At 40.6% G+C, this 20,510-nt stretch overlaps 1 protein-coding gene across 4 annotated transcripts in view; it reads left to right on the top strand.

Moving 5' to 3' along the window:
• The first annotated feature begins 5,556 nt into the window (after window positions 1-5,556).
• Window positions 5,557-20,510, top strand: part of Kantr (KANTR integral membrane protein) — a 38,868-nt gene continuing 23,914 nt past the window's right edge. For all 4 annotated transcript variants that reach the window (XR_009588367.1, XM_060374549.1, XM_060374550.1 and 1 more), the window contains exons 1-2: window positions 5,557-5,691; window positions 5,819-5,893. The gene's annotated coding sequence lies outside the window, so the exon portion shown is untranslated. The remainder of the gene's footprint in view (window positions 5,692-5,818; window positions 5,894-20,510) is intronic.

Genomic DNA, 20,510 nt, shown 5'->3' with positions numbered 1-20,510 from the left:
TCTTCTGTCCACCCTGTTGCGCCGTCCCTTAGCCAGCTGGAAACGCCCTGGCACGATGGTGGTAGTGAACCGTTTCACAGGTGGAGTAGAGCTCCCAGAGACTGCAAAACCATTGCTTCAGATCAATGCGGCCCGTCCCAACCAATGGGTGTTCCTCCTCCGCCCCAACCCCAACTCTAAGAAACCCTGCGGGGTAGAAAAGAACTTCCCACGCCTTTCTCTCTGGCGCATGCGCAGAGAGATCCTGCGTCCTAGAACATCAATTTATTTGGTGATTCATCTCTTCATTTTACAGTGCGTCAAACCATTTTTCAGGCCTAGTTCGAGCTGGATGTGGAGGAGCTATTTTTCTTGTTCACGTACAGTTTTAATAATAATAATAAAAAAAGTCACGACAACAGTCTAGACAGCACAACCTAGTCACGCAAAAATGCTCTCCTATCTTAGGGAGGGATGCAGGATTTCTTCCTGGCCCTGAGCCTGATGAAGAAGGCAGGAGAAAAGATGGCCTAAGTCATAGAGTTTGCATTGAAGATACCGGATAACGAAGAGAAATTACAGTGTAGCTGTGTGATAAGATAGGCAGGCTCAGAGCTGGGCATCTGAAAGGCAAGCTTTACCTGGGAGACCTTGGGAAGACTGCCGAGGGCAAAATTTGGGATGTGGTAACTTTATGACAATCAACACCAGAAATGTTTACCATATTCACACGATCATAGTGATGACTAATTTTTAAGTATTTTTATTATTTAAGGTACTTTTTAAAAATGTGTGGGTGTCTTGCCTACATGCATATATATGTACGTGGTGCGTTCCTGGTTCCCGTACAAGTCAGAAGGGGACGTCAGAACTTCTGGAACTGGAGTTACAGATGGTTGTGAGTTGCCATTTGAATGCTTGGAACCATCCTTGGGTCTTCTGCAACAACAGTAAGTTGCCTTAATCACTGAGCATCGCTCCAGTCCTCACTATTTTAATTATTTTAACTATGTATATATGTGTGCGGACTTAGGGCAGTGAAGGTGTCCAAGAAGGCAAAGAGGCATCAGATCCCCTACACCACCCTACCAATGGTGCTCTAGGAGTCAAAATTTGTACCTCTGGAAAGCAGTACATACTCTCTTGGAGCCTCAGCCAGCACCCCGGTGACCTCACAGTTTCTGTAATAGGGTTTCGTCCAGCCTCAGATTTCATCTATAAGTTCCAAAAAACCTTGTGCCAGATTTCATGAAAAGACCTATACATATAAGAAAAGGAGACCCAGGGAAGGCAGGGTAGCCACAAATCCCGGTGGACAGAAGAATCTACTACTAGTTAACCACTCAACCAACCTCCGAACCCCAAAGATGTCATTTTTTTAATAATTTTAATTTTTATTGAAAATAGATTTTTTATAATTTTTATTTTTTTATATTAATCACAGGTTATTTACTTTGCATCCCAGCTGTAGCCCCTTCCCTCATTTCCTCCCAGTCCCTCTCTCACTCCTCCCTGCCCCGTTCCAATTCCACTGATCGGGAGGACCTCCTCCCTTTCCATCTGACCCTAGCTTATCAGGTCTCCAAAGATCCTAATGGGTTGGTTTTTTTTTTTTTTTTTCAACATATCTCCCAAATTTTCCATTCAAATTTTCAGTCCATTGCAGGACTGCTTTGTCAATTTTGCATTTAGGAAAACGCCCTCTGCTGGCTGTCAAGAACATTGAAGGAGTGCAGTGTGGAAGTAGGTTATGTATACCTCAGATGAGAGTAGGATGGGAATTTGGACTCTTTTTTAGGGTTTTTTTTTTTTTTTATGCTCTTTGTTTTGTTTTGTCTTTCTTTTTCTTTCTTTCTTTCTTTTTTTTTTTTTTTTGAGATAGGATTTCTCTGCATAACCTTGCCTGTCCTAAAAGCTGCTCTGTAGACCAGGCTGGCCTTGAACTCAGACAGATTCTCCTGCCTCTGCCTCTGCCTCCCAAGTGCTTGGATTAAAGGCGTGTGCGACCCCTGCCCGAGATATTTGTGTCTGTTAGTGTGTATGTGTGTGTTTAAGTTTCAGAACAATTTTAGATTTGAGCACTTTCTCAGAAAAAGGCATAATGGATTTGAGGGAGGAAGAGGACAAATATAACATGCCATTTTCATTGCATCATAACAAAGGTAAATACTAGCAGTATGACATCACTGTAGATGTTAACTTTGATCACCTGGTCGAGGTAATGTCTATCAGGTTTCTCCACTCTAAAGTTACTATTTCTGCCTTGTCTATGTTGTACTCTGAAGAGAGGCTAAGTGCCCCTTCCTTTTCTGGGCCTCTGAGTCTTTGATATGGTTTGAATGCTAGATCTTGAAAATAGGTCTATATGTTCTGGTGGGGGGTGTTTTGTTTTGTTTTTCTTTTTTACATGCTCTTGATAAAAGTTTTGGAGAGAAGATAGGGATTTTCATGACTCTGATTCTGACCTTGACTCACCTTGTTGGAGTTAGGTCAATAGAGTTAGAAGGAAGGAATGTCTTAGTCAGACATGGTGCTGTTCACTTGTAAGTACTCAGCAGGCCAAGGCAGTGAGATTGCTTGAGTCCAGAATGCAAGTCCAGCCTGAGAAACATAGCAACATTCTATATAGTCTATATTCCTTAAAAGGAGAAACAAGCTATTAAAAAAGAGAAGGGAGATGTCTTATCCAGGGTAATGCAGTATCTCAAGACTAGAGTTTATAGAATGGGATCTTAATCCAAGGCATCTTGTGGAGAATGAGGATATATATCCCAGAACTATCTGAACCCAGTCCCAGTGAGTATCTGTATAGGAAGGGAAATAGAGAAGTGAAGATCTCAAGGATGAAGACCCAGGAGTGGACCAGCAAGGAAGTCAGTCTGAAAAAAAATGGCTCATGCAGTCAAATAGGGAGCAGGCCTGGTTCCTCTTGCCTCAATCTGTCCTAACTGATATATTTCCCCCATCCTCCCTAGAAAGTCTCAATCCTCCCAATTACTATTTTAGCCTAATTATTCTGGGGAAAATCAGGTCAGGAGTAATGACTTGTCCAAGATCCCAGGACATAGTCTCCAGCATGTTCTCCCCCAACCCCAATAAAATCCTCCTCTCTTCATTCTGGCATTTGAGGCTCTTCTTTATCCACCCTATCCAAAAGAGACACTGGTCTTCTGGGACATTCTTAGGAACACATTATGGTATTCTAATATGGTTGGCCAGAGTGATCATGCTCTGAGCTAAAATATGGAACAAGAGGAGTTTTTCACTCAGAGTGGCATCTTGTTACCAGTATCTTCCTTTCTCAGACTGGATCTTCAAAAAGAAGGTTAGAATGTTTTTAAGGTCAAACCTATCTCTAAAGTACAGCATACGATGAGTGTCAGTAAACATGAGCATCACTGTGCAAGGTACTGCACACCTGTAATTCCAGCCCTCTGGAAAGCAGAGGCAGGTGGATCTCTGTGAGAGGCCAGCCTGGTCTACAAAGTGAGTCCAGGACAGTCAAGACTACACAGAGAAACCCTGTCTCAAAAAAAAATAAAAAATAAAAAAAACAAAAATAAAAAAAACACTAACCAAACAAACAAAACATGAGCATCATGAAGTAACTATAAACAGAATCCAGGAGAATGAATAATGATGGACTCCATGCTCCCCAGGGCCTGTTCTTATACTGAAACTACTTGTTTTTGTAGGCCTCACATTTTACAGCTTTCTCCAACAAAGGTACCTGCTGCTAGGTATGAGGTTCCCAAGATTTCCTGATGTCACAAAAGTGCCATTCACTTTTGTAGACAGAATCAGATTGTCAGGGACAAAACTGGATTCAGGAATGTTCCTCTGTAGGTGACAAAAGAAACCAGCATTTGTTCTCTCAAATACTCATTCAATACATATTCATTAAATATTATGTGCCTTATACTAGACTGAGTAAACTCATAGGCTGTCCACAAATGTCAGACTTAGACATTAACAGCAGGTCCCACAGGAATATAGCAAGGGAACAAAAGAAAACAAGTCTCTGTCCTGTTGGAGCTAAGAAATCAAGTTCAATTTTTTTGTCATTGATCTCTTTTGTGACCTAGTGAAGCCTGTAGACCTTTTCTCCTGAAAATATCTTTTAAAGTCAGAAAAAAAACATATCTAGTATTAGAAAGAAAGCCAACTATTGAAATATTAAAATACAAAAAAATGTGATAGAGTAATATATGTATTGTTCATTAAACAAATGCGATGTGATGACTTAATGACTACAATGATTATCATGATTTTAGATTTGTTTTTATTGATGTGTGTATTTGTGTGTGTGCTCCTATGAATGCATGAGTGTGCTGTGCAAAGGTGTGAGGCACATGTGCTCAGGTGCCAGTGAAGGCCAGAATAAGGTATCTGGTCCCTTGGAGGTGGTGTTACATGCAACTAACATTCATGCTGGCAACCAAACTCAGGTCCTCTACAAAAGCAGCAAGCACTTTTAACCACTGAGTTATCTCTCCAGCTTTTAATTATCATGATCTTTAATCACTGATTATATATTTCAGAGATTACATATTTGAGAGATCTGCAACTTTATAATGTGATAGACAAATCTCTAATTGCTACTGGTAACAGTCATCAATATTACTATTAGTGTCATGGTGAATTACATTCTTTATTGAAAACATGCTAAATTTTGATAAACAGAGAGGAAAAAAAAGATGTAAATTCATTCTCATTCAAGTCATTTCTTCCTGCTCCCAAGCCCTACCCCCTAGACTCTCTTGGAGGATCTGTGCCACCTGAATTTAAAAACTTGCTAATAGAAGAAGTCTTCTTCTTGTCTTCCCTACTTTCTTAAACAGCTTTCCTTTAGAAGACAGAGAGCTGTTTTGTTTTTTGTTTTGTTTCTGAGCAATTAATCCACTTTTTCAAGCCAGTAAGTTTGCCTCTTTGGAAGGCAGCTACTCTCACCACTATATTACCAATGCCTCATCGAGATTGCCTCTTTAGGTCATAGCTTCTACTTGAACAAATAAAATCTGCCGGGTAGAAGTGGCTCATACATTTAATCCCAGCACCCGGGAGGCAGAGGCAAGCCTGGATTACATGGTGAGTCATGTCATGGACTACAAAATAGGATCACCTTATTCTCCGTGGTTTACACGGTGAGTCAGCTAGGGCTACAAAGTAGGATCACCATGTTCTCCATGGATAGAATTAGGAACAGGGCTCTCAAACTCCTACAAGTGGGTGTGGAGCTATAGGAAACTGGAAGCAGAGTCTCTTAGCAAAACAGTGTAAGGACAAAGTGGCTACAGAAAAAAAGAAGACGTCAGGGAAGTCACAACTCTATTCAGTGATCTGCGTTTACTCTGGGTTAGGGTTTCCTGCGTGTCACAAGCGACCCCCGGAAGGCCAGTCCAATAAACCGGCAAAAGGAATAAGGAATGATCTTTCCTGGCCAGTGTTGTTAACTGAAGAGCTTGGCTCATAAACCAATCACACCCTCGAGAGGGTGGAGTTTTCATCCGTGCTTCCATCTCCAACCAATCCCAGGGAAGGCAGGAGTGCATTCCTCCAATGGGAGCTGAGGAGCCGGCGGTAGTGCTGTAGCTCCGTTTCCCTGCCAGCGCTGCGTGGAGCATCGCGTGAAGCGTCCTGTGTCTGCGAGATCTTGCTGTGGGCCAGGTATCCATTCTGCTGCGACAGCTGTAGAACCTACGGAGACTAGAGGTATCCCAAGAGAAGTAGTAAAAAGGGGGTGGTGGGTAAGAGAGCGGCGGGAGGGGAGAGAACTACCCAGAACGCATGTGGGGGAAGGACCTGGCACGCTTTTACCTGGGCGGCCTTTCAACTCTAGGTCCGTGGGTGGTGGAGGATCATAGCAAAAAAAGGAAAGGCGAGTGCTCCTGTGTCCCCTCCAGACCACACCCAGGTGAGTACCCTTTGAACCCACCAACCATGCCCACCCTCTGTGGGCCTCCCCATCCTAGTCCCTGAGGAAAAGATTTCATGCAGGTCTGCTGCTCACGTGATTGTCTGTGGTCTAGTCTTGACTCCATGTCTGCCTCTACCCAACATTTTCTCTCCCTCTCCCCTCTGTCCTTCCCCCTCTCCCCTCCCTCCCTCCCTCCCTCCCTCCCTCTCTCTCTCTCTCTCTCTCTCTCTCTCTCTCCCCTCCCTCCCCCTCCCCCTCCCTCTGTGGCCCCATACTAAGACACCCCAGACTCAGGAGTCCTAATCCTTAACTGACCACTTGAAACCGGCTATAAAACTTTGAACTATCTGCTTTCTATCCGGCTCAGTTTCGTCATCTGTCAAATAGAAGGGGCGTCTGTCTTTATCAGAGCCAATGCACATGCTTGGTCCCTAGAAATTTTTTTCAATAAATGATGATGATGATGATTGAAAAGCATATTAATTCTCTTAGTCTGACTTTTTTTTCCACCTGTCTGTCTCTGACCCTATCCTCACTGGATCTTTTTGAATGCTTTTTTCCTCTTTCTTTCCACACCCTTTTCTATCCCTAATGTGGTTAGAGGTGCAGTATTTATAATCTCATTGAGGAAAGCACCCTCTTTGCTCCTCAGCCTTCTTTGTTAAACAGGTAGAGACAAGGATGACGAGAAAATTATATTGAAAACCATGTTTTAGCCACCTTTGGTGGTAGTACGTACCTATATTTATAGCATGCAAGAGGAATGCCACAAGTTCAAGGCCAGCCTCAGCTACATAGTAAGGTCAAAGTAAACCTACGGTGTCAAAAACTGTCTTGATCCCCCGACTCCCACCGCCACCTATACACAAAACACCTTTTTTGTTGTTGTTGTTGTTTGAGACAAGATGTCTCTGTGTAGCCTTGGCTGTCCTGGAACTTGCTCTGTAGACCAGGCTGGCCTCAAACTCACAGAAATCCACCTGCCCGCCTCTGCCTCCCAAGTGCTGGGGTTAAGCCGCTGCCGCCGCCGCCGCCAACACCACCACCACCACCCCATGCCCACAAAACACTTTAATAGCCATTATGTAATGTTTGTCATCAACAGATAGTCCAAGAATCTTGTAATTATGCCTCCATGTAGCCTTGGGCATCTTTTCTGTTCTCACCCAGGAGTCTAGATTAGACCTTTTGAAACTCACTGACAAGTAATCATCAAATTCCATCCTCATTCCCTTCCTAACTTTTGAATATTCTTGCTATAACTTTGTCATTCTGACACCTATAGATCCAATATTCTATTTTTATAATGTATATTTTGCCTCCTTCACTACTTTTAAATAAATAGCATAAAAAGAATCTACATATACAATCCTCCCACAGCTAATATAGCATTTTAGTTGTAATAGAAGGGAGAAAAATTAATTTTTTTTTACTTACTTGTTTTTGGTTTTCGAGACAGGGTTTCTCTTGAGTACAGTGCTGGCTGTCCTGGAACTCACTTGGTAAACCAGGCTGGCCTAAAAGTCTGCCTCTGCCTCCTGAGTGCTGGCATTAAAGGCATGTGCCACCACACCTGGCTGAAGAAAAATTTATAATAAAACAGTATGCACTTCAGTACATAAATGCTTTGGTATGACTTTGCTGGAAGACATAATGAAGTAAGCATACACATAAGTACATATATGTGACTTGTGCATGTGACAGCTACAGGTGTATTGAGTGGTGACTCAGAAACCATAGGTAAGCTACAGTTCCATTTCTATAAACAATGAATAATTCTTCATAAAGTTCTAAATAAAAGAATATATAAGAGTCTCTCATGTATGGTTGTTAGAGTTTTAGAAAAGTGAATATCCTTGATTACTTTCCTCTCTAGTCTGACCTACCAGTCTGTTCCCCTACTCCACTTCACCTCAGTGGTCTCCTTAATGTTACACGAATGCATTAGGCATACTCATGCCTGGATGGTTTTGTATTAGGCCTTTCCCTGTCTTTAAAATACTTTTCACCAAATACCCACAGTTACCATGCCCTCACTTTCTTCAGGTTTCTATATAGCTGTCATTTTCTTTTTGCAGTCTACCATGATGATCCTGCTTAAAAAAATCATCCCAGTCCAAACACTAACCCAACTTTATTGTTCCCATTGCATTCCACTTTCTTACCCAGCACAGTCCTGTGTTGCTTAACAATGGGAATATATTATGAGAAATGTATCATTAGGTAATTTGATCCTTGTGCAGAATATAGGGTGCTTACTCAAACCAAGACCTCTGTGACATCACCATGCAATACAATTTAAGCAGACCAGTGTTGACCAAAACACCATTAGACAGTGTTTGGCTGTGTGTTATTTACTTCTACTGTGTTTTTAATTTATTGTCTATCGCTCTGCTCAGTTGTGAGCTCTAGAAAAGGGAAAGGATTTTTTTCTTTTCTTTCCCCCCTTCATGATGGGTATGTAGTACTTAAAACGCTACTTGGCACACGATAGGCTCTCTTAAGTAAATGTTGATCTAGTGGATTAATTATAAATTAATAAACAGACTTATTTAAACCTAACTAATAGTTTGGCAGGTCAGGCTGTATGGATGTGGAACAATTCTTTGTTATGTGGCTCTGTCTTACACACTGCAGAATGTTCAGCATCTCTACTGGATGCCCACTAAGTATCACTAATGCTCTCCAATTATCATGCCAGTCAGAAATGCCACCCCCTAAACACTCTTCGACTTGAATGGTGTTCTAGCTTCCCTCTAAACAGTCTTGCCCACTCTTGCAACGTCCCTATACTCTACTTAGTGAGGGGTGGGATTTTAATTGCCCTTTTCATGCATTTTATTTCTTTTCTTCTTTAACCCAGTTCTTGTTTTCTGATGATTTTCAATGTAGGAGAGTGAACCCATGTTTTCTCATATACTAGGCAAGCACTCCACCACTAAACTATATCTAAGTCCCATTTTCAGATTTCTTAAAAAAATTATTCATTTTTTATATGTTTGAGTGTTTTGCTGTTATGTATGTACATGCACTATGTACATGCCTGGTGCAGAAAGAGGTAAGAAGAGAACATCAGGTCCCCTGGATCTACAATTATGGATGGTTGTGAGCCGCTATATAGGTACTGGGAATTGAACCTAAGCCCTCTGAAAGAGCAGCAGGTGGCCTCAACCTCTGAGCCATCTCTTCAGCCCTGTTTCATTTTTGTTTGTTTTTCCACAATAAAGTTTCCATGCGTAGTCCTGGCTGTCCTGGAACTTATTCTGTAGACCAGGATAGCCTCGAACTGAGAGATCCATCTGCATCTGCCTTCTGAGTGCTGGGATTAAAGACATGCACCACCACCTCCTGGCTGTTTTGCCGGCAAGGCAAGTTCATGCAGTACCCACAGAGGCCAGAAGAGGGCATAGTATTCCCAGGAACTGGAATTACAGGTGGGTTGCAAGAGTTACAAGTGATCTTAACCACTGAGCTTTCTCTCCAACCTGTGTTTTCAGAATTTTTAAACTTTCAATTTTTAAAATATTTTTGGAAGAGTTTCGACATATACTCAGTCAAATTACCTAAATTTTGAGAAATCATATAACTATAGTTTAACTGTAAAAAAAATTAGAGAACATTGTCCTTTAGTACTGTTTCCTTATCTGGAACAGTTCATTTAGTCTTTCTTGTCTTTAATTACTTTGAATTTTCTTTTTGTTTTTGTTTCTGTTTTTTTAAATTATTTTATTATATTTTTTACTAATTACACTTTATTCACTTTGTATCCCCCCAAAAGCTCCTCCCTCCTCCCCTCCTGATCCCACCCTCCCTCCCCCTTCTTCACGCATACCCCTCTCCAAGTCCACTGATAGGGGAGGTCCTCCTCTCCTTTCTGATCTTAGTCTATCAGATCACATCAGGAGTGGCTACATTGTCATCTTCTGTGGCCTGGTAAGGCTGCTCCCCCCTCAGGGGGAGGTGATCAAAGAGCAGGCCAATCAGATTATGTCAGAGGCAGTCCCTCTTCCCATTACTATAAAACCCACTTGGACACTAAACTGCCATGGACTGCCTCTGTGCAGGGGTTCTAGGTTATCTCCATGCATGGTACTTGGTTGGAGTATGAGTCTCTGGGAAGACCCCTGTGTTCAAATTTCTGGTTCTGTTGCTCTCCTTGTGGAGTTCCTGTCCACTCCAGATCTTACTATTTCCCACTTCTTACATAAGATTCCATGCACTCTGCCCAACAGTTGGCCATAGAGTCTCAGCGTCTGCTTTGATAGTCTGCAGGGCAGAGCTTTTCAGAGGCCCTCTGTGGCAGGTTCCTAGGTTGTTTCCTGTTTTCTTCTTCTTCTGATGTCCATCCTCTTTGCCTTTCAGGATGGGGATTGAGCATTTCTGTTTTTTTAAGACAGGGTTGATCTTTCTACCCCTGGTTGTCCTGGAACTCGCTATGTAGTTCAGGCTGGCCTCAAACTCACATAGAGATCCACCTACCTCTGCCCCCTGGGTGCTGTGATTAAAGGTATGCACCTCCACTCTCAGCTGACTTTGGTATTTTTTAAGTATCCTGGCCAGTTATTTTACAGAATTCAGGCTTGCATAAGTTTTGTTGTGACTATATTAAGTTTAGTTTGCTTAGTTGGTTGGCTTTTTGTTTATTTTGGGTTTTGTTTGTTTTTTTGAGACTGGGCTATAGCATGATCCTTTCTCACAAAGAAGGAAAGGAAGCCCATGGATTCCCACCATCTACCACATGTGAATTCATTTACCTTGCCTTCTCTATTATTATGAATTAATCATTTTTTTACTATCATTAAAATCTAATCTTTCCACTTTGATTTTTTTAAAGCCACATACATATTCTCTCCCTGTTTGTTGTTGTTGTTGTTGTTGTTGTTGTTGTTTTTCTTAAGCCAGGGTCTCACTATGCAGCTCTGGCTGTTCTGGAACTCACAGAGATTTTCCCCTCTGCCTTTCAAGTGCTGCAATTAAAGATATGTACCACTTCACCCAGAAAAGGCTCCATATTGTCTTGAGGACATCGCTTCACTGGTTTTCTACTCTATATAAAACAGTTATCATTAACACAGAAAAATGTTCTATTATTGCTTCCCATCTTAGAAAAGATGTCTCTTATTTCTGGTGCTGGGAATTGAACCATCTCACATGTTCAGTACACACTTTATCACTAAGCTACAACTCCTGCTTACTTTCATTTTTTTTGTTAAAACTTTATTCAGATGTATCTTACATACCATAAAATTTACCTTTCTGAAGGGTATTCAGTGGTTGTATTATGTTCATGATGATATGCAAGCATCACCATGATCAGTTTTTGAACTTTTTTATTCTAGACTCCTGCTAGATATGTTTCATACTCATTAGTAGTCCCTCCCTCGACAGCCTAACTTACTCATTGCTCCAAACCAGTGAAAGACCCTATCTCAGAAACAAGGTGAGTAGCACCTAAGGAACGACACACAAGATTGACCTTTGGCCTCCATGTGCACTTGCACACATATGCACTGCACACAAAAAAAAAAAAGAGTAATGTTTTTTTTTCAAGTTCCTAGTGTTGTTGTATATGTTACTGCTTTTTATTACAAAATAATATTCTATTGTACAAATGTTCTGTGTTTTCTTTATCCATTGGTCAGTTGATAAGCATTTCAATTGTTTTTATATTCTGCAGATTTTCTTGAATATCTGTGCGGAAGTGTTTGTGGGACTGTGTTTTCTTTTCTCCTGAGTAGAATTACCATGTCTTGTGACATCTGTATTTAATTTTTTTGAGGAAAAACTGTTTTCACAAGTGGCTCCAGCATTTTGCATTCTCACCAATAGTGTACGCATGTGCCAGTTTCTCCACATCCTCACCAGCACAGCTTTCCCTTTTCTGTTGTTCTTGTTGTTTTGTTTTTTCTATTTTTGCCGTTTATTATAGCTATCCTACTTAATACAAAATTGTATCATTATGGTTTTGATTTTCATTTCCTAATAATGCTTTGAAAAACCCTTTTGTGCATTTATTTGCTATTTGTGTATAATTATTAAAGAAATGTCTGTTAAAATCCTTAGCCATTTTTAATCAGATTATTTATTATCCTTATAGTCTTGAGGTGTGAGAAGTTTTTGTTTTTGTGTTTGCTTTGGTATCCAAATACAACACCTTTGTCAAAAATAGGAATTACAAATACTTTGTCCTGTTCTGTGGATTGTCCTTTTGTTTTCTTTGTTGAGTCTTTTTTTTTTTCAAGACAGGGTTTCTCTGTGTATCCTTGGCTCTCCTGGAACAGCTCTGTAGACCAGGCTGACCTCAAACTCACAGAGATCTGCCTGTCTCTGCCTCCCTGAGTGCTTAGATTACAGGTGTGCAACACTTACCACCCACCTTCATCATGTCCTTTGGTGCACAGAACTTTTACATTTTAATGAAGTTCGATTAATCTATTTTTCCATTTATCACTTGAGCTTTTGGTATTGTCCAAGAAACCATTGTCTAATTCAGTATCATAAAGGATTTCTGCCTTTTCTTCTAGGAACTTTATAGCTTTCACTTTTCATATTTACTCTGATGACCATTTGACTTAAATTTTTCTGTTTAGTGTAAAGTAGGACTCTACCTTAATCTATTTTGTGTTGCTACAGCAGAATGCCTGAAACTGGGTAATTTACAAAGAAAAGAAATGTATTGTTCACAATTCTTGAGGCCAAGAAGTCCAAGCTCAGGGACCATATTGGGTTAGCACCTTCTTACCAACAGACAGCATTGCATGATGAAAACTGAGGTCTCTTTCTCTTCTTAGAAAGTCGCACATCTGCTCTTAGAGCCCCACTATCAAGCCTCATTGCATTCTGATTACAATGACCTCACTTGCAAACATTATTATCATTGGGGATTAAGTTTCCAACATATTATCTTCTGGAGGACACCAGAATTAAAAGTCCAGCCAGGCACACACTTATAATCCCAGCACTCAGAGAGGCAGAGGCAGGCGGATCTCTGTGAGTTGGAGGCCAGCCTGGTCTACAAAGTGAGTTCAGGACAGCCAAGGCTGCACAGAGAAACCCTGTCTTGAACAACTGGAAAAAAAAGAAAAGTGAGATTTTGATTCCTCCAATTTTGTCTTTTTAAAAGGTTATTTTGGCTATTTAAGACCTTTACTTTACCATATGAATTTCTATATCAGCTTAACAGTTTCTTTTTTAATATTTATTTGTGTGTGTGTTGCTTATATACCTTTGATTTCATTTCAGCACATCATGTGTGTCTAGCAGTTTATCTATTTGTTCTAGATTTTCCAGGGGTTTTGGAATATAATTGTGGTTTGAGAGTATTTTAGCTGTCATTTGTTTGTTTTTTAAGACAAGGTCTCTCTGTATATCTCTCGCTGAGCTAGAACTTGCTATATAGATCAGGATGTTCTTTAACTTGGACAGATCTTTCTGCTGCTGTCCCCAGAATGCTTTGATTATAGGCTTGTACTACTATGCTTAGCTGGAATATATTTCCAAAATATTCCCTAACAAGAGGCAGCAGGAACTCTATGAGTTCCAGGCCAGCCAGGGCTACATAATGAGTATCTGCCACCCCCAAATAAAGTAGTCTGTGTGTGTGTGTGTGTGTGTGTGTGTGTGTGTGTGTGTGTGTGTGTGATTGCGCGCGCGCACGCGCATGCATGTACACGAGCGCAAATGTCTGTGGAACCCAGAAGTGTCAGATTTCCCAGGAGTTGCAGATGGTTGTGAACCAAACTAGGGTTTGGTTCTGAGAACCAAACTAGGGTCCTTTGCAAGAGTAGCAGAGGCCCTTAACTAATGAGCCATCACCCTAGCCCTGTCTGCCCTAATCTTTTTCATTTCATTCTATCTGTTGCTTTGGAGTTTGGCTTGTTTTGCTAAGACTCTGAGATGTATTGTTAAATAATATATTTGATATCTCTCTGGTTTATATAGCACTCATAGCTATAAACTTCCCTTCTAGAACTGTTTTTTTTTTCTATATCCCAAGGGTTCTGGTAAGTTATATGTCTGTGTGTCTGTGTGGGTTTGTGCAGGTTGAGTGCATGTGCCTGTAGAAGCCAGTGACATCAAATGCCCCAGGAGCTAGAGTTAAATATGGTTGGAGCTTCATAATGTGGTGTCTGGGAGCAAACTCAGGTGCTCTGTGGGAACAGTACCTGGGTTTTTTGTTTGTTTGTTCAGACAGGGTCTTATTATGTATCCCTTGCTGGCCTGAATCCAGCTATTTGGCTCATAGACTCTGCCTCCTGAGAGCTGGAATCAAAGGCATCCCCCACGCCCATGCAGTACCTGATCTTAGCTACTAAACTATTTTTTCAACCCCTAAAATAATATAAATCTTTAAAAAGTTTTTAAAGAATGTTTTTTTTGCTTTTATTTTTATGTGCATATGTGAATGCTTACATATATGTATGTATGTATGTACCAGATGCATACCTAGTTCCCAAGGAGGCAGAAAAGGATGTGGAACTGGAGTTTAAAGTGGTCGTGAGCTACCTTGTAGGTACTGGAAACTAAGCCCAGACCCTCTGCAAGAGCAGCAAGTGTGTTCTAACTGCTGAGCCATCTCTACAGCCCTCCTTAAAAGTTTTTTTAAAGAAGTTATTATGATTTTTTTTCTTTTCTTTTTTTTTTTTAATCATAGGAGGTCATTCACTTGTATCCTAGCCGTAGCCCCTTCCCTCTTTCCGTCCCAATCCCACCCTCCCTCTCTCATCTCCTCCCTGCCCCTTTCCAAGTCCACTGATAAGGGAGGTCCTCCTCCCCTTGCATCTGGCCCTAACTTATCAGGTCTCTTCAGGACTGGCTGCAATGTCCTTATCTGTGGCCTAGAAAGGCTGTTCCTCCCTTAGCAGGGAGGGGAAGCTCAATGAGCCAGCCACTGAGTTCATGTCAGAGACAGTCTCTGTTCCCTTACTAGGGTACCCATTTGGGTACTGAGCTACCATGGGCTACATCCGAACAGGGGTTCTAGGTTATCTCCATGCATGGTCCTTGGTTGGAGAAACAGTCTCATAGAAGACCCCTGTGCCCTAATATATTTGGTCCTTGTGGGGCTCCTGTCCTCTCTAGGTCATACTAACTCACTCTTCTTTCATATGATTCCCTGCACTCTGCCAAAGGTTTGGTTTTGAGTCTCAGCATCTGCTTTGATAAACTGCTAGGTAGAGTCTTTCAGAGGCCTTTTGTGGTAGGCTCCTGTCCTGTTTCCTGTTTTTTCCTACTTCTAATGTCGATCCCATTTGTCTTTCTGAGTGAGGATTGATCATCTTACCCCTGGTCCTCTTTCTTGTTTATCTTCTTTAGGTGTATAGATTTCAGTATGTTTATCATATCTCATAGGTTTAGTACCCATTCATAAGTGAGTATATACCATGTGTGTCTTTCTGCTTCTGGGATACCTTACTCAGGATGATCTTTTCTAGATCCCACCATTTGCCTGCAAAATTCATGATTTCCTTGTGATTCTTTAATATTTGTTCAGCCTTGCTTTGTGGCCAGAAAGAAGGTGTTCCAGAGTAAAGAAAGTTCCTAAGAAGAATGCATCTATGGAAGAGACTTGGTCCATTTTTGATCTGTGGTTAATTTAGTTCTGAAGATTCTTGGTTGATTTGTTTGTTTGTTTGTTTGTGTGTTTAGATGACTTAGCTAAAGATGAAGGTGAGTATTGATATTACCCACTATTATTTTATGAGGGCCTATCTGACCTCTATACCCATTAGTGTTTGTTTTAGGAAACTGAGAAAAATCCCCAACATTACATGTTCATATATATTTACCATTTCTATCTCTGTGTAGTGATTTGAATGAGAATGGCCTCCATAGGCTCATATGTTTAAATGCTTGATCCCATTTAGTAGAAGTAAATGGGAAGGATTAGGCTATGTGTCCTCGTTGGGAGCTCTGAGGTTTCAAAAGCCACACCAGGCCCAGTCTATGTCTTTGCCTCCTGCCTGTGAATCAAGATGTAAAGCTCTCAGCTACTGCTCCCACAATGAGGACACTGCACTAAAACTCTGAACTTGTAAGCCAACCACCAATTATGTATTTTCTTTTTATAAGAGTTGCCATGGTCATGGTGCCTGTTCACAGCAGTAGAACAGTAAATAAGACAATCCTCTTGTTGGATTGCTCCCTTTATTAATATGCAGTGGCCTTCTTTATCTGTTCTGGCTAATTTTGATTTGACTTTATCAAAGTTAGAATCGCTACACCAGCTTATTTTCAACTTCCATTTGCTTGACAAATTGACTTTCTTGCTGTGCCTCTCACTCAGTGAATGTCTTTACCTTTGACCCCGGATGGTAGCATCACATGATGAAAGCAGTGAAGCACCACCCCACCAAGTTTTCGTCTGACCTCCACAGGTGTGATATGCAATGCACACAAGCAAAAACACTAAATGTAACTTTTAACATTTTTAAAGGTTTTTTTTAATATGCTGCTGGATTTTGTTATTTTTTTTTACGTTTGTTTTCAGGATATATGTACATTGTTCTAATTATGGTGTTTATCTGGTTTAAGTTTCAGAACCTTTCTTCAGACTTTAGAGTGACTTGGCAGTTGTTTCCTCTTCCTTTATTTTTGCAAAAGATTCGTGAAGAATTGTGTGATGGTTCATCTCAGTTGTCAGCTTGACAGGATCTAGAATCAGCTAGGAGACAAGCCTCTGCACATGCCTGTGAGGGAGCATCCAGAATGGGTAAATCAAGGTGGGAGGGCCCATCCTGCATATGGGTAGTACCCATATGGTAGTACCCATGCACTGGGTTCCAGGACTGAGTGAGAGAATGTGAAGTTTGCCCAAGCATTCGTTACTCTCTACCTCCTAATCATGGCTATGGTATAAACAACCGCCTCATGCCTTTATCACTGCCATGCCTTTCCCCACCAAGATGAACCATACCCTTGAATTGTGAGCCAAAACAAACACTTCCTTTCTTAAGTTACCTTGGTCAGACATTTTGTTGTGGCAAGGAGGAAATTAACCAATACAGCCAGCCATCTGGACAAGCCTGGATAGCCCAATTGATAAGGTTTCGACCCTGAATCTAAGGGTCAATGTTCAATTCCTTGCTACAGTTTTGTGTATGTCTTTTGTTCTTAATTGCTCACTCTCGCTCTCTTTTTACTTTTGGGTTTTTTGAGACAGGGTTTCTCTGTGCGACAGCCGTGGCTGTCCTGGACTCACTTTGTAGACCAGGCTGGCCTTGAGTTCACAGAGATCCACCTTCGTCTGCCTCCCAATAGTTGGAATTAAAGGTGTGTGCCACCACCACCCAGCCAATTTCTCTTGAGTTAAATATATCCCGTATGCTATAACCTTTTATTCCTTTGTAACTATGGTTTTAGTTAAATTTTCAGTGATTATTCTAGGTGTTCAAAATTAAAATTGCAACTTGAACAGATATACTTCGGGTGTGTATCAAAACTGCTGTGGTAGCGAGTCAGGAAGTTGGCATGACTAAGAAGATCTTGTACTACATAGCAAGGTGCTTTCAAAGAAAAGGATGAGGGGAACAGGGAATTTTTTTCCCACCGTAAGTGAGATCTCTCCCATGTCTGTTATAGTATTGTCATAAAAACTGTCAATAGTTTTAATATTCCTTTATGCATTTTTTAAACAGAATTTAAAAAATCACAAACAAAAACACCTTGCTTCATAAAATTTGTATAATCTTCAAGTTAATATCTATTCCTTTACAACATGAATTAGTGTTTCTTATAAATTTGGTAGCAACAAGCTTTCTGTTTTGCTTATCTGATTTTCTTTTTCATCTTCATAATGTAAGTAAAGCTGGATATAGAATTCTCAGTTGACAGTATTTTTCTTTTACTATTTTGAAGTTGTCAACATACATACATCTTCTGCCGCATGGTTTCCTAGGAGAGGCAATTGTTAATCTTTTTGAGTCGTTTTCATTTTTATTTTGTTAAAAATGTAACACTTAGTCAAGAGTTATTACAAGGTCTAAAATCTCTTAAACTAATCAAAATGAAAAAGGGACGCTTGTTGTTTGTTTGTTTGACATAGCATTTCTCTGTGTAGAGCCTTGGCTGTCATGGACTCACATTGTAGACCAGGCTGACCTCAAACTCACTGAGAGCCACCTGTCTCTGCCTCCCTGAATGCTGGGATTACAGGTGTGTGCCACAGGCACCTGACATGCTTTTTTTTTCCTTCTCATATAATAATACATCCTGACCACAGTTCCCCTGCCTCCACTCTTTCCAGTCCCTCACCTCCCCTCTCTCCTTGATCGATTACTTCTGAATATGCTTAATGTATACTACGTACTTATGAGAAAACTTTCAAATAAATTTGAAGAAGACCAAATGTAATTGCTATAATTAAAAGAATAGATAGATAATATAAACAACACATTTAACAGTCTAAACTGGCAATAAACAGTCAAAGAACTACATACCAAATGAAAACATAATTGACAGCAAGCTTTTCACATGATACAAACACAAATCCATTTCTATACTTTTCAGGTTTACTTTGAAGTTTTCATTATTAAGCCACTGATCATTGGGGCTTTCTTCAAGATGAGGTTTCTAACATTAATGATATATTTTCAAGACTACGGATGCAGTTCAGTGATAAAGTGAGTACTTGCCTCCTGGCAGTCATAAGCTCCAGATGCTGTCCTGAGCACTGTAAAAAAAAGAGTCCACAGAGAGATATTTGAGATTACCTTTAAAAAAATAAAAATTAAAAAAAAACCTTAAGACCCAGCAAGCAAGATAGCTTAGTGGGTAAAGACAATTGCCTCAGATGACTGAGTTTGTTTGATTCCTAGAACCTACATAAAGGTGGAAAGAGACACCAACTCCAGAAAACTGTCCACTGACCTCCACAGGCATACCATGGCATATGTGCGTGTATGCACATGTGCTCAGGCACACACACACAGGCAAACATGTACACACAGAGACAATAATAATTTAAAAATTTCCTCCTCATACTTTAGCTCTATACTCCCACTGCCTCTCCACCAACACATCTGTTGCTAAAGTAAACAGTGGTGTGGTGTACAGTCTACTGGGGGAAGCAAAGCAAACCCTTAAACTTCTAAAATGTCAGCTTTCAGCCAATAGAAACGAAAAGATTTAAGTGGCCAAATGTTTCAGTTAGTAGTGGAAAAATGCAAACTGTGAAAATTATTGAACTAAAACTTCATACCTTTCTCCCAAGCAACAAGTATTATCAAGACCAGCACTATATTTACATTTAATTCACTGTACATATGTAACTACAGCAGATTAAATTAAAGTTATATGTGAAACATACAACTTCCTTAACTATTACCTACAGTTTTACAGTTTAATTTATTATTAAATAGTTGCCATGTGGGAAAAACAAAAATTTTGTGTTATTGGAGAAACTGGTGGGGGCCTTTAATCCCTTAAAGAAGAAAAAAGATATACTATGCAAACCAAAATCTATTAAATCAAGAAATTCATTTTACCTTTTAAAGAAGGTGTAACACTGGTAGGCAAAGGGAATCTCAAAGAAACTGAGGCAAACACAAAGGCAGTGCAAATGGCTCTGACACAGTAGAAGAGTAAGTAAAATAAAACTGTTCCTGTCAGTAGTATGTCAATGCACAAATACCAAAATTGAGATCTAGATTTGCTTTCATAAGTTTATAATAGTTTATTAAACTTTTAAAATATTTATTTAGTTTTATGGGTATGGATTTGTGCCAGAGTGTATGTATGTGCACCACATTTGTGTAAGAGCCCAAAGGGATCAGAAGCATTGGAGCTGGAGTAACAGGCAGGCAATTCTGAGCCACAATACAGGTGTGAGGAACTAAACTATGATCCTCTGCTAGAGCAGTGTTTTTTAATTCTTTTTCTTTTTGTTTGTTACAGTATTTCACTTTGTACCCCAGCTGTATCCTCCTCCCTTGTCCCCTCCCAATCACACCCTCCCTCCCTCATCTCCTCCTATGATCTGCTCAAAGTCCACTGATAGGGGAGGTCCTCCTCCCCTTCCATCTGACCCTAGTTTATCAGGTCTCACCAGGACTGGCTGCATTGTCTTCCTTTGTGGCCTGGCAAGGCTGCACCCCCCTCACGGGGAGGTGATCAAAGAGCCCTGAGATCATGTCATGTCATGTCAAAGATCACTGAGTTCATGTCAGAAACAGTGTCTGTTCCCACTACTAGGGAACCCACTTGGACACTGAGCTGCCACGGGCTACAACTGTGCAAAGGTTCTAGGTTATCTCCATGCATGGTCCTTGGTTGGAGTATCAGTCTCAGAAAAGACCTCTATGCCCAGATTTTTTTAGTTCTGTTGCTCTTCTTGTGGAGCTCCTGTCTCCTCAAGGTCTTTCTATCTTCCCCTTCTTTCATATGATTCCCTGCACTCTGACCAAAGTTTGGCTATGAGTCCCAGCATCTACTTTAATACCTTGCTGGATAGAGTCTTTCAGAGGCCCTCTGTATTAGGCTCCTGTTCTGTTCCCTGTTTTCTCCCTCAGGTGTCTATCCCATTTGCCTTTCTGAATGAGGATTGATCATCTTACCCAGGGTCCTCCTTCTTGCTTAGCTTCTTTAGGTGTACAGATTTTAATATGATTATCCTATA

This window comes from Meriones unguiculatus, chromosome X (assembly GCF_030254825.1).
Source record: "Meriones unguiculatus strain TT.TT164.6M chromosome X, Bangor_MerUng_6.1, whole genome shotgun sequence".
NCBI classification, from domain to species: domain Eukaryota; kingdom Metazoa; phylum Chordata; class Mammalia; order Rodentia; family Muridae; genus Meriones; species Meriones unguiculatus.
This window is presented reverse-complemented; position numbering and strand designations above follow the sequence as displayed.